Source organism: Chiloscyllium plagiosum, unplaced genomic scaffold (assembly GCF_037043375.1).
Source record: "Chiloscyllium plagiosum isolate Xiang-an unplaced genomic scaffold, Cpla_swu_hap1 HiC_scaffold_37, whole genome shotgun sequence".
In the NCBI taxonomy this organism is placed as follows: domain Eukaryota; kingdom Metazoa; phylum Chordata; class Chondrichthyes; order Orectolobiformes; family Hemiscylliidae; genus Chiloscyllium; species Chiloscyllium plagiosum.
The window spans coordinates 28,472,013-28,484,452 of NW_028270175.1; positions in this window are offsets into that span (position 1 = coordinate 28,472,013).

Sequence of the window (12,440 nt, forward strand, 5' to 3'; positions counted from 1 at the left end):
CTTTTGTCTTATTTGATTCTGATAGAAAAATTAAAAATACAACAAACATCCACTTCCATTGTAAACAGAGTTGATGAGTGCACTGATTAGAGTGAAATTATGCCAGCAATGTAGGTACAGGTTAGATCCCATGACTACACTATTAGTAAATTTTAGTTACAATTGGTTTCAGCACAGTCGGGCTGGGAAAAGTTAAAATCCAGCCATGATCTCTGCCTGTGATCACTATTGAATAACCCCTGCAGAAAACCATACAGTGAATATTGAGTGGGAATTAGATTATTCTCAGCTTAGAAGACATCTTCTACTTATTGCCATACTTCACATGTGACAATATCCACTTGGAAAGGGCATTTGAGAAAATTGAAGGTGATAAGATAATGGGACACTAAAGAGTGATTTCAGTCTATCATTGCTAATGGGAAAAGTGAGAATTTTAGAGGGAACAGCGTTCATTCGAAGAACACAGAGACCATGAGAAACTATCATCCATACCACATAAATCTAGAATGCTGTAGAATGTTGGGATATTTTTCTAATAAGGTGTTTTATAAGCTTTTACATAAAAGAAAGAACTTAGACTGATAAACATTCCAGATGGAAGAGTGAATAACTTGTACATATGAATTTAGTATATAGTACTCACTGTTCATATTGTGGTCCCTTCTCTCATGGGGCAACTTTACAATTGCTTTGCCAAACTCCTGTGTTCAGTCTGCAAATTGTGTTATTCAGCTTCTGGTTGCCTTTCATTTTAATTCTCTTTCATATCCTCATTCTGATCTGTCTGTCTCACCTTTACTGTCACTATGAAGCTCAAGGAACATAAACTCACAGAACAGCGCCTCATCTTTTTGTTAGACAATTTACCTTGTTCAGGATTCAACACTGAGTTCAACAATTTCAATTATCACCTTTGCTTCAATATTTTCAGGCAGCATCTGTTGATCATAATTCTGTTATTGCCAATTACATCTACTGAGTATTTGGAGTTTTATTTTGTTTATATTTCAGATTTCCAGTATCTTGTTTTCATATTCTTCTCTTCACCTTTTCAAACTTAGCTACTTTCCACCAAACAGGGAACTGAGTCAAGGTATGGCCTGACAAGCAGTACTGAGGTATCAATATTATTGAAGTATTAACTGCACTGGATGGAGAGTTGGGGAATCACAGAATCCCTTCATTGTGGAAGCAGACCATTCGGCCCATTAATTCCAGATGGACTCTCTGAAGACCATTCCACCTAGACCCACCCCTGTAACCCTACATTCCTTCTGGCTAATCTTCTAGCCTGCATATACTTGGACATTATGGGTAATTTAGCGTGGCCAATTCACCTAACCTGCACATCTTTAGACTGTGGAAGGAAACCCCCAGAGGAATCCCACTCAGACACGTGGAGAACGCACAGATAGTCTCCTGAGTGTAGAATCGAACCCAGGTCCCTGGCGCTGTGAGGCAGCAGTGCTAATTACTAAGCCATCATGCTGCCCCAATAAAGGAAGACAATAAGGGAAAATAATAAAACTGTTCTTTTTAAACTGTGCAGAGGTTTGTCACAACTCTGTACAAATGGTGGTGGTATAAAAGCAAATTTGGCAAGTTGGTCAGACACATTTTTCTTTGATGTGGCCTGTGGTTTTACTTTAACATTTGGCAACATGAACACAAGTAAAAAGGGCATTCCATATGAAGTGCACATCTCTACTATACTGTGTTTAGTCAATGCTGTTACAGTTTTGTAGCACTTCCTTGAAACTTTCCTCTACCTGGTTCTATAAGACAAAGCTGAAAAAATAAATCTTTTTAATTAAAAGCTTCCATCTCACAGAAGAAGCTTTAGTTCAACCCCCACATAATAATCTGCTTTGAAAACTCTGCACATATCATGACACCAAAAGCAAATTGAGACAGCTGAGACAATCACAACTTTCTACAAGAAAATGTCAATTCACTTTATCTCCCAATGTTAATGAATTTTTTTCAAACTTCCAGACCTACTTACATATTTTCAGAAAAAAATAATCAATTCTTCCTTGGACCACAACGTACTTGTATACCAAATTATACTGGAAATATTTTTTTTTAAATAGTTTGTCAACAGTATAACAAATGGGAAACATTACCTCCATCTATCTTTGATAGAGGTCTTTATAGGTTCAATAGGTCATATAGGGAACTGAGCATGATAAGTCCTCATTTAACATTTCCCTGATTAACATTTCACTTTAATGTCATGTATTTAATGGGCTATGAAGTTTCATTGAATGTCACAAGATTCATTTTCATGTATTTTCCTATCTGACTCACCTTCCCTGCATGAATCAAAAGTTTCTTCTGTATTTACCACAAATTTATTCCCTTGCGTCAAGCACCAAATGGTTCCCCTATCCCAATTGCAAAGTGGCTAATCTGCACCAAGTGGATCCTCCAACCCTTGCACCAGTACTGTGTGGTTCTACATCTCCATCATTCTGTACAGTCTGATGTGTCGAGTGCTACTGCCTTTGGCTGTTGAGTGCCCCAAGCATGCACATGGATTCCTCAGGCTCCATTGTAAGCAGTATCTGTGCTGTGATCGATAAAGAGCTTGTGCTATGTTATACAAGAAATCTGCTTTTTTGTATTTTTGATTTTAAAAATTATTGATGTCCTATGGTATCATCCACAGTCTGGATCCAGTTATCAGGAAACAGGTCAAATCCTTGCAATGACTGGTAGCAGAGAGAAATCTTATGGTGAGAAACCAGAATACCAAAGAGTGCTGTGGATGGAAAGCGACATTTACACTGATGGATCTGTCATGGCAGACCAAAAGACGTTGTGGGAAAGAAAACTTTATAAACATTAGATGCTCTGAAAAGAGAGAAAAGACCAGAGAAAATGGAAAAAGGCGAGCCCGTGCTACATGCAGAATGATCAATAATAAGTCACAAAACATTCCTGAGGGAGATGGAAAACATTGAGGAATCAACTGTTCTATTATCAGGAATCATCAAAATGACAGGGTAAAGGATAGAAGTAAATGCAAGGAAATTAAAAATTTTCATGACATCTCAATATTGGAATAGATTAGTACTATAAAGCTCACATATAAAAAAAAGTGGTCAGTGCAGCTTGCGAGGAATAGACGCACAGTTCCCTAGGATATGTTTTCCAGCAAGGATCAACACCTTTAAGAGACAAAAAAGGAAGGAAATTTCAGTAAGAAATTAGATTTGCAGAACACCGGGTCATTTGTTTGGTATAATTGACTGGTGAAAAGATATTATTTGAACAACTATGAGTAGCAGGTGGAGTTGTGATGAAGCCAGTGTTGAGTGATGCTAAGCACACAGTACTTTGCTGACAGGCAGACAAAGTGCACGCTTTGTATATGCATTGAACCAGTAACCCTGCTCTCGACAAGCTCTTTATCAGAACAAGTACACCATGGATTCTAGAAGGCATCTGACATTCTGAATTTGTTTGTGAGTTGTTGTGTTTGCTTGCAGGGAATCAGGAGCAGAAGGCTGTCACAGCGTAGGTGCTGTCAGCAGCTTACCACCTGCCAGTCTTCACGTTGTTTTCTTTCTCATTTAGCTCTCAGCTCATCAGTCATTGGCTAAACTGACAGGTGAATGAAAGCATTTCATGCAGAGGATAACAATAGCATAATATGCTGTAAGGAGGGCATAGACATAGAGGGGGAGTTTTGCAAGTATTTATACTATATCAAAGATAACATAATTGGTTATGCATTCTACAGTGGATAAGATCCAGGAATATTACCAGATAGTGACTGGGAATATCTATGCACAGGCTAATAGCTAGAAAATGTATGTAAATACAGCTTATTGCTGTGGAAAAGTTAATGGGAACAGGTGTACAGCAAATAGTTAGGGGTATATATCGCACAGATGAATATGAAGGATAAGGTGGTCAATTAGCTGAGTTTGCTGGATGACTGTTTTAAGTGATGCCAACAGCGTGGATTTAATTCCCATACTGGCTTAGGTCACAATAAAAGGCCCATCTCCTCAACCTCACCCTTCAAAGTGCCTGAGACATGATGGGCCTCAGGGTAAACTCACCACCAGTTGTCTCTCTCATGAGAGAGAGCATCCCTACAGGAATATGATGACTTTTACATGAAACACTCAGTGGTTAGCTCTGCTACCTCACAGCACCAGGTACCCAGGTTTGATTCCAGCTTTGGGTGACTGTGTGCAGTTTGCAATTTCTCCACATGTCCGTGTGGGTTTCCTCCTGGTGCTCCAGTTTTGTCCCACAGTCCAAAGGTGTGCAGGTTAGGTGGATTGGTCATGCTAAATTACCCATCATGTCCAGAAATGTGCAGGGCAGGTGAGTTATCTCTGATAAACATGAGGTTACTGAGATAGGATGGGATGCTGCTTGGAGGGGCAAAGCAGACGAGCTGAATGGCCTCTATATGCACTGTAGGGATTATTTAAATCAAACTGAACTTCAATAAAGGATAACAGCATGTTATATTCAGGTTAGCAAATAGGTGTCAGTACATGTCATATTCAGGATGACAGATGCTTGGAAGCCTGTCACACACAAAGCAATAGAGCTGTATTCTGTATTGATTTGAGCATCAATGGCCTGGCCAGGATTTGTGCCCATCCCTAATTGGGCCACCCCTTGAACCACCGCAGTCTGTATAGTGTAGGTGCATTCAGAGTACAGTGTGGAAGGTAGTTACAGGATTTCAACTCAACAACAATAATGCATAGCAATGGATTGAAATGGATTAGTATTCACTCTAAGCTAGCACCCAGAACCATGCACCAATAGCATGCCCTATACTAAAAGTCTAGATCATACTGTCAAAATAATATCAGATCTCAAAAATACTCATCTCTAAAGCTACTTATCTTCGTGTAGATTCTGCTGTTCATGTGAGATTACAAGCACTGGTGTGGGCTTTACAGGAACTATCAAAAGTTGAGCAGTTGACTGATAGATAGCTGGGTGACTTTGCTCATGCTACCATGCAATTGCAATGCCTGCTGTGGAAATTTTTGACAATTCCTTTTCACCACCTGCTTGTTTGAAAATGTGTTGGACTTGGAGCTATGGATAATTCTAATCTTGATTGCCTCTTTATTTTAGCATGCTTGTTGAAGAAGGAAGTATGTTTTTAAAAGGTCAGGAATAAGTTCTTCAGTGGTCCATGGGTTCTGGATTGCTTTGGTAAGTTGTACTCACTGTTTACTAATGCAGTCCACAAAGGGCAAAACTGTTTTTTCTGCTGGAAACATGGAAACTCAGAGAAGTGCCTGAAAATGCGGATATCATTGGCAAGTTGTTTTCTTTGAAATGTTTGAAGGAAAAACAATTTCCATTTTTATTCTCCAAAGAATCTCCATAAAAAAGTGAGCTGCACCCACCCAGGAAAATGGAAGTATTCCATCACACTCCTGACTTCTGCCTTATAGACGGTGGACAGGTTTTGGGAGTGAGGAGGTGAGTTAGTCACCATAAATTTCCTATTGGCTCAGTTGGCTTTACAAAGAACAAAGAAAATTTACAGCCCAGGAACAGGGCCTTCGGCCCTCCAAGACTGAGCTGATCCAAATCTACTGTCTAAACCTGTCGCCCAATTCCTAAGCATCTGTATCGCTCTGCTACCCACCTACAGATGGTGATGAAGGGCTTTTGCCCAAAACATCGATTTTGCCTGTTGCTCGGATGCTACCTGCCCTGCTGTGCTTTTCCAGCACCACTCTAATCTTTATAGATGGTAAGTCATATCAACAGTATAGGGTCAGTTCCTGCACTGCCTGAGGTTACCCTGAAGGACTTTCCTTCTCAACCTCTGTCTTCACCTGAGGTGTGGTGATTTTCAGGTTTAGCCACCACTAGTCTCTCCAGTGAGCAAGCAGGATCATGGCAACTTCCCCTTTTGCCTACCTGCTGGCCTGCTGTTGTGGCCACTGTATTTATGTGTAGGTTTCAGCAATGATAATACCATTGAATGTCAAGGTTTATTTTTAAAATTCATTTGTGGGATGTCACTGGCTGGCTGGCATTTATTGCCCATCCCTAGTTGCACTTGAGAAGGGATAATGAGTTGCCTCCTTGAACTGTTGCAGTCCACCCAATATATTCTCTCTTATTGGAGATGGTCATTACCTGGCACTTGTGTGGCACAAATGTGACTTGCCATTTAACACCCCAAGCCTGGATATTATCCAGTTCTTGCTGCTTGTGAACACAGAATGCTTCAGGAGCTGTAAATGGTGCCGAGTATTGTGCAATCATCAGTGAACATCTCTATATCTGGTCTTGTGATGAAGGGAATATCTTTGATGAAGCAGCTAAAGATTGTTAGGCCAAGATATTGTCCTGAGGAACAGGGGCTTTAGTGGTGCAGTGGTAGTGTCCTTTCCCCAAAGTTGGGTGGCCTAGGTTCAAGTCTCATCTGCTCCAGATGTGTGTCAGAACATTTCTGGCATGTTGTCAGGGCCCATAAGTTTTGCAGTATCCCATGTCTTCAACCATTTCTTGATATTGTGTGAATTGAATCAAACTGACATAAATTGATTTGCTTGAAGATTGGCATCTGTGATGCTGGGTACCTTGGGAAGAGACCATCATGAATCATTCACTCTGCACATCTGACTGAAAATGGATGTAAATACTTCATCCTTGTGTTTTTCACTAATGTGAGGATGCTTTTATTGTTGAAGATCAGGATATTTGTGGAACAATTTTGTAATTGTTCACCAATATTCATGACTGAATGTGGCAGGATAGCAGAGCTTAGGTCTGATCTGTTGGTTGTGGGAACATCTAGCCCTGTCCATTGCTTGTTGCTTCTGCTGTTAGTCGTGCTGTGTTGTAGCTTCACCAGGTTGACACCTCATTTCTACATATATCTGGTGCTGCTCCTGGCCTGGCCTCCTGCCCTCTTCATTGAGCCATGATTGTTTTCCTTATTTGATGGTAGAGTGGGTTTGCTAGGTTATAGGTTACAGATTGTGGTTGAGTACAATTCTGTTGATGCTATTGACCCACAGTTATGTGTGGCTGTATCTATTCAAAACCTGTCCATTTAGTGTGGTGGTAGTGCCATACAATATAATGGAGAAGGGTATCTTCAATGTGGAGAGGAGATTTCAACCTCACAATATGGTGCTGTTGTCACTCCTATTGATATTGTCATGGATAGACACATGTATGCCGAGTAGGTTGGTAAGAACAAGGTGAAGTAGATTTTTCCCTCTTGTTGTTTCCTTCACCATATGCTGCTGACCCAATCTTGCAATATGTCTTTAAACCTCAGCCAGCTCGGTCAGTAGGTGGTGCTGCCGAGCTATTCTTGGTGAGCGACTTTCAAATTCCCTACCCAGAATATATTCTGTGCTGTTGCCACACTCACTGTTTGTTCAATTTATGTTCAGCACGGCGAAGTATTAATACATCAGCCAAGGGCATGAGGTAGGTGCTAATCAAGTAGGCTATGAATATTTTACATTTGGTGGGGCATAGTAGAGAATATTGACTGGAGGACTCAAGCCATCAGGAATTGCTCATGTACCTCTCCTAATGGCTGGAAGAGCTGAATTGGACAGATCTAAGAGTGTATTGGGTTCCCTCATTAAGAAAAGTGTGTGGAATACAAAGGCAAGTTTAGATTGAATATACGTAAATGTACAAAATACAGTGAATAATATTGGTGAACTGCAAACACCAACATCGTGTGAGGATATGATGTAGTATAGCAATAATAAAATGGTGAGGATTGGGCACTCAACAGGCAAGGAAGGAACAAGGGAGATTGAGTGACAGTGTTAGAAAGAGTGGATTCCTGAGGGGATAATGATAGATTCCATTTGGTTTGAAGTGAAAAACAAAAATTGTATGGTCTCTCCACTATTGAGTGAGAGATAGAGGAACAAATCTATGTGGAAATTACAGAGATATGCACGAACTATAGAGTGGTGATATTGATATTGAAAGGCTTTAATTATCCACATATCAATTGGGATGATATTAGAGTGATGGGAAAGGGGAGGTATGCGGGGATAGGGAAATGTCTGAAATGTATTCCAAAGAACTTCCTTGACTATTATGTTCTTGGTCCAACTAGCAAGAAAGTATTGCTGGATTAGATACCGACTAGTAATGCAGCATACATGAGTTTCATTAAAATTTGCACCAATTTACATGGTTTAATTCTTGAATCAAAAAGTAAGGAAGTTAAGCTAATTCTGCATCAGAATATGCACACAGTTCTGTTCACCATGTTAGAAAAAGATTTGGAGGCACTGGAGAGGATGCATTTACAAGAATGATGTAAGAGATGTGTTAGAAAGACAATAGATTTAGATAGGCGAAGATGAATGGAACCTTGAGTGGCACATGAACAGCAGCAAGAACATCAGGTTGAGCCACATGGCTTAATTCTGTGCCATATATCCTATGTGAAAGCAAGGAACAATCTGAAGTAGAACCTCAAGATTGAAAAAGGGTGAATTTCAGTGGGATGAACGAGTATTGAGGCAAGATAGAATGGAATCAAAAGTTAACAGGAAGAACTAACAAAAGTACAGGCATTCGTTAAACAAAATAAGGCTGTATGGTGCATGTCAGGCAAATCCTTCAAAAAGAATCACACCAAATACATTTAAGTTGAGAGAAGTGCAGAGAAAATAACACTGGCACAGGGAGAATATGAGAGCAGAATAGCAATTAACATAAAATGGATATCAAACTTCTTATATCAGCTTGTAACAAGTAAGCAAACTTGAATGGTGGCCTGGGTCTTCTTGTGACAAAAGAGGTGCAGAGCAAGGATAGAGTATTTAAAGAGTACTTCATGTCAATGTTCACTGGTGGTGACTGGTAAAAGCAGTTAGTAGAAGTAATCGATTGGCCAAAGATTGATAGGTGTCTGTGAAGGTGAGGTAAGTCTTTGAATCATCCTCCTGTGCCAGATGTCCTATGTGAAAGCAAGCAACAATCTGAAGTAGAACCTCAAAATTGAAAAGGGGTGAATTTCGGTGGGATGATCGAGTATTGATGCAAGATTGAACGGAATCAAAAGTTAACAGGAAAAACGACATTCTTTAAACAAAATATGGTGCATGTCACATGAATTCTTGAAAAAGAATTGCATTAAATACATTTGAATTGAGAGAAGTGGTGGCACGATGGCTAAGTGGTTAGCACTGGAGCCTCACAGTGCCAGGGACATGGGTTCAATTCCTGCCTCAGGTGATTGTCTGTGTGGAGTTCATACATTCTCTCTGTGTCAGCGTGGGTTTCCTCCTGGTGCTCTGGTTTCCTCCCACAGTCCACAAAGATGTGCAGGTCAGGTGGATTGGCCATGCTAAATTGCCCATAGTGTTAGGTGCATTAGTCAGAGGGAAATGGGTCTGGGTGGGTTATTCTTCGGAGGGTTGGTGTCGACTTGTCAGGCCAAAGGGCCTGTTTCCATACTGTAGAGAATCTAATCTAATCACTATCCCTGGATATCTCCTGTCCCATTGGCAATTCAGACCCAGCAGAGGTGATGGCATAGTGGTATACAGTCAGGAGAGATTTGCTCTGGAGTCCTCAATATTGACTCCAGATCCCATGAGTCTCATGGCTTCAGGTTAAACGTGGACAAGGAAACCTCCCATTGATTACCATGTCTTGTCTTCCCCAGGCTGATGAATTAGTGCTTCCTCCATGCTAAACATCACTTGGAGGAAGCACTGAGGGCGGCAAGGGTGCAGAATGTACTCTGGGTGGGAGATTTCAAAGCTCTGTATCATTGTTGCCCTACGACACCATATTTACTCTTCTTTAAATAGTGCTTCTTGCCTTTAATTGATATTAACCTCGCATAAGCTTGGGGCTCCTGACGAGAAATGCAGCCCCATTGAATACTGGGTTGCACAAGACTATTTTTTGAACTAGTAAGTCTCAGGGAAGTTTGTGTGCTGCCTGCATCACTATTATTGGATGCAGGTTAATTGTGATGTGCACTTTATCTCCAGGAGGATACCTTTACATGATGCAGCAATGCGTATGTTATCGCTCATAATTTAAGAAACTGGGACATGGGTAACATAGTATTAAAAGAACCAATGAATGTTTATTACAGCTCATTAATACAGATGCCAATATTACGTTCACAGGGAAATCCATGCCTGGACAAATAATGAACTGTTCAGTTACAGGGGACAGCATACTTCCACCAATAGGTCAAACTTCAAGTGACTCAGGTTAAAATGGGGTATGTGACTTTTATACCCTAAGATCATATAGTATGATATAGATTGAGCATGTCTCTTAGGGATATACTGACTTGCTGTCTACGACACATGACATAGCAAATTGCACATTGTGATCCCAGTGCCTGATATTGGTCCGATTTTCCCCAAATTGTCTATTCCCATTTGTTCCATGTTCATTTACTGCCCACTAGTCTGTGCTATTGCAGCATTAATTGACTACAGTAAATCAAACTTTCTTATATAGCTGCAAAAATGCAACACTTCTCTGTGAATACCACAATTTTTTATGAGCTTTAAAATAATGAAGTAACTAATTAGAAGCCAAAATTCTTCTTCAGCGAAAAACAGAAAAATCCTTTTATTGCAGGAATCATGATCATCAGCAATCCTATTTCCATGAACTATATTTCAAAGCTGCATATCTTTATGATTTGATTATCGATTTGTAATTACTAAGAAGGATTTGCATTGTCCTGTTTTCTCATTCAAACAGATAACAGACTTAGTTCCTTTGCTTCCAAAAATTCCCAACTTCGATCACAGGTCAAGCTAAATGGGTTTAATCCAGCAATTACAGTTGATCACAATGCTTGTGGACCAGAGGAAAGGAAAAGAAACCTGGGTTCCTGATCAATAATCCTGCCGGTGAGGGTGCATATCATCTCTGGCTGAGATCTCTTAACCAATGGAGTATCTGTGCTGTGTCTTTCTTTTTCCCAGCAGGGGTCTCTGGGTACTGCTGGAAAGCAGGACATATGCCAGACCCAACCCAATTTCCTGTTGCTCTCTCACTATAGAAACCAAGCTTTACATTCACCAGTCCAGTAGAGATCAGAAACAAAAAGAATGTCTTGTGTTCATATCGCCTCTTACCATGGAGTTGAGATGTCCTGTTGTGCTTCACAGCCAACAAAGTACATATGAAATGTAGGGCTGGATTTTTAGGTGCCCCACCCCCACCAGGTGGGTTATTGGCAGGGGACATGTTAAATGGGTCAGGTGATTAACCCACCACCTTCCCACTCACCTCAGAGCTTCACCCTTATAATCAGCTAAGTGGACTGGTGCCAACATCAGCAGCCAAACTGACAGGTTTAAACTAATTATTAAAGGTCGAAGAGCCTCGTTAACAAGCCCATTGCCCTGAATAATAAACTACCATTGGCATGGGCAGCCGGTCAGGAGTGAGCAGACCATTTCTAAAAAACAGTTTTCATAAAGGTGGGTGGGAAAAGGGGTGACCATCTTTACCGGGATGTGCTTTGCAAATTGCACGCAACCCCTAGTGGGAGCATAGAAGATAATGACACCCTTTCTTCCTGACCACTTGCTCTCCAAACCATTCCTCTACTCCGCTACCACCCACTCCAAATGCCTCAACTCCTCCCTGTGATAGCCAAACCCTCTGCACCCAATTCCTGAAATACCTCACTTTGTAATCTATTGAACCTTTTTCACAGGGCTAGGCACAGTCCTAGCAGTGCCTATTATGGTGATCATGTCCAACTAGACACCTCAAAGGGTGGGCTTTCTCCCCCCGAGGGGAAGAGATTGTGTTAACAACAGGCAGAAGTGCACTTCCACATGGTCATCTAGCTGCTGAAAATCCTGGGTGGGGATGCAGAACAAGCAATCTGTTTCGCGTCCAGAGAACTCTGCCTGTCATCTGTGCTGTAACACAGGCTATATGCCAGCCACATTCAGTAATGTGACATTGATCAGAAATTCAGGGCTGGTTGAGAGTCAAACATTGATCAAGAGAGCAGAGAAAACCCCTGCATTTCAGGTAGTCAGCATAGTCCACGATTAACCTGAGACAACTTTTCATGGTGCAGCTTCACAGCCAGTTGTTGACCAGCACCTTGGATATTAAAGGTGGGGTTTAGGAGGTGGGAGGCAGCCGAAGGCTGTGCACAGCATTTATTTTTCAAATGCACATGTTTGGGTACAGAAGTAGCTTTGATGAAACAATTATTGTTGGTAAAATATACTAATATTTTTACTTCCACTTCCACAAAATACGTTACTTTGTAATCTATTGAACCTTCTTCACAGGGTTTGAATTCAGAAAAGGTCAATTGAGGTAGGTGTTCTCAAACTGTCAGTTGTTTATGATGGCGCTCTTCCTGAATATTAACTGAAGTATTCACTGTGATCATACCATGGAAATGTACCTGGCTTGCCAACTGGTACATTTCC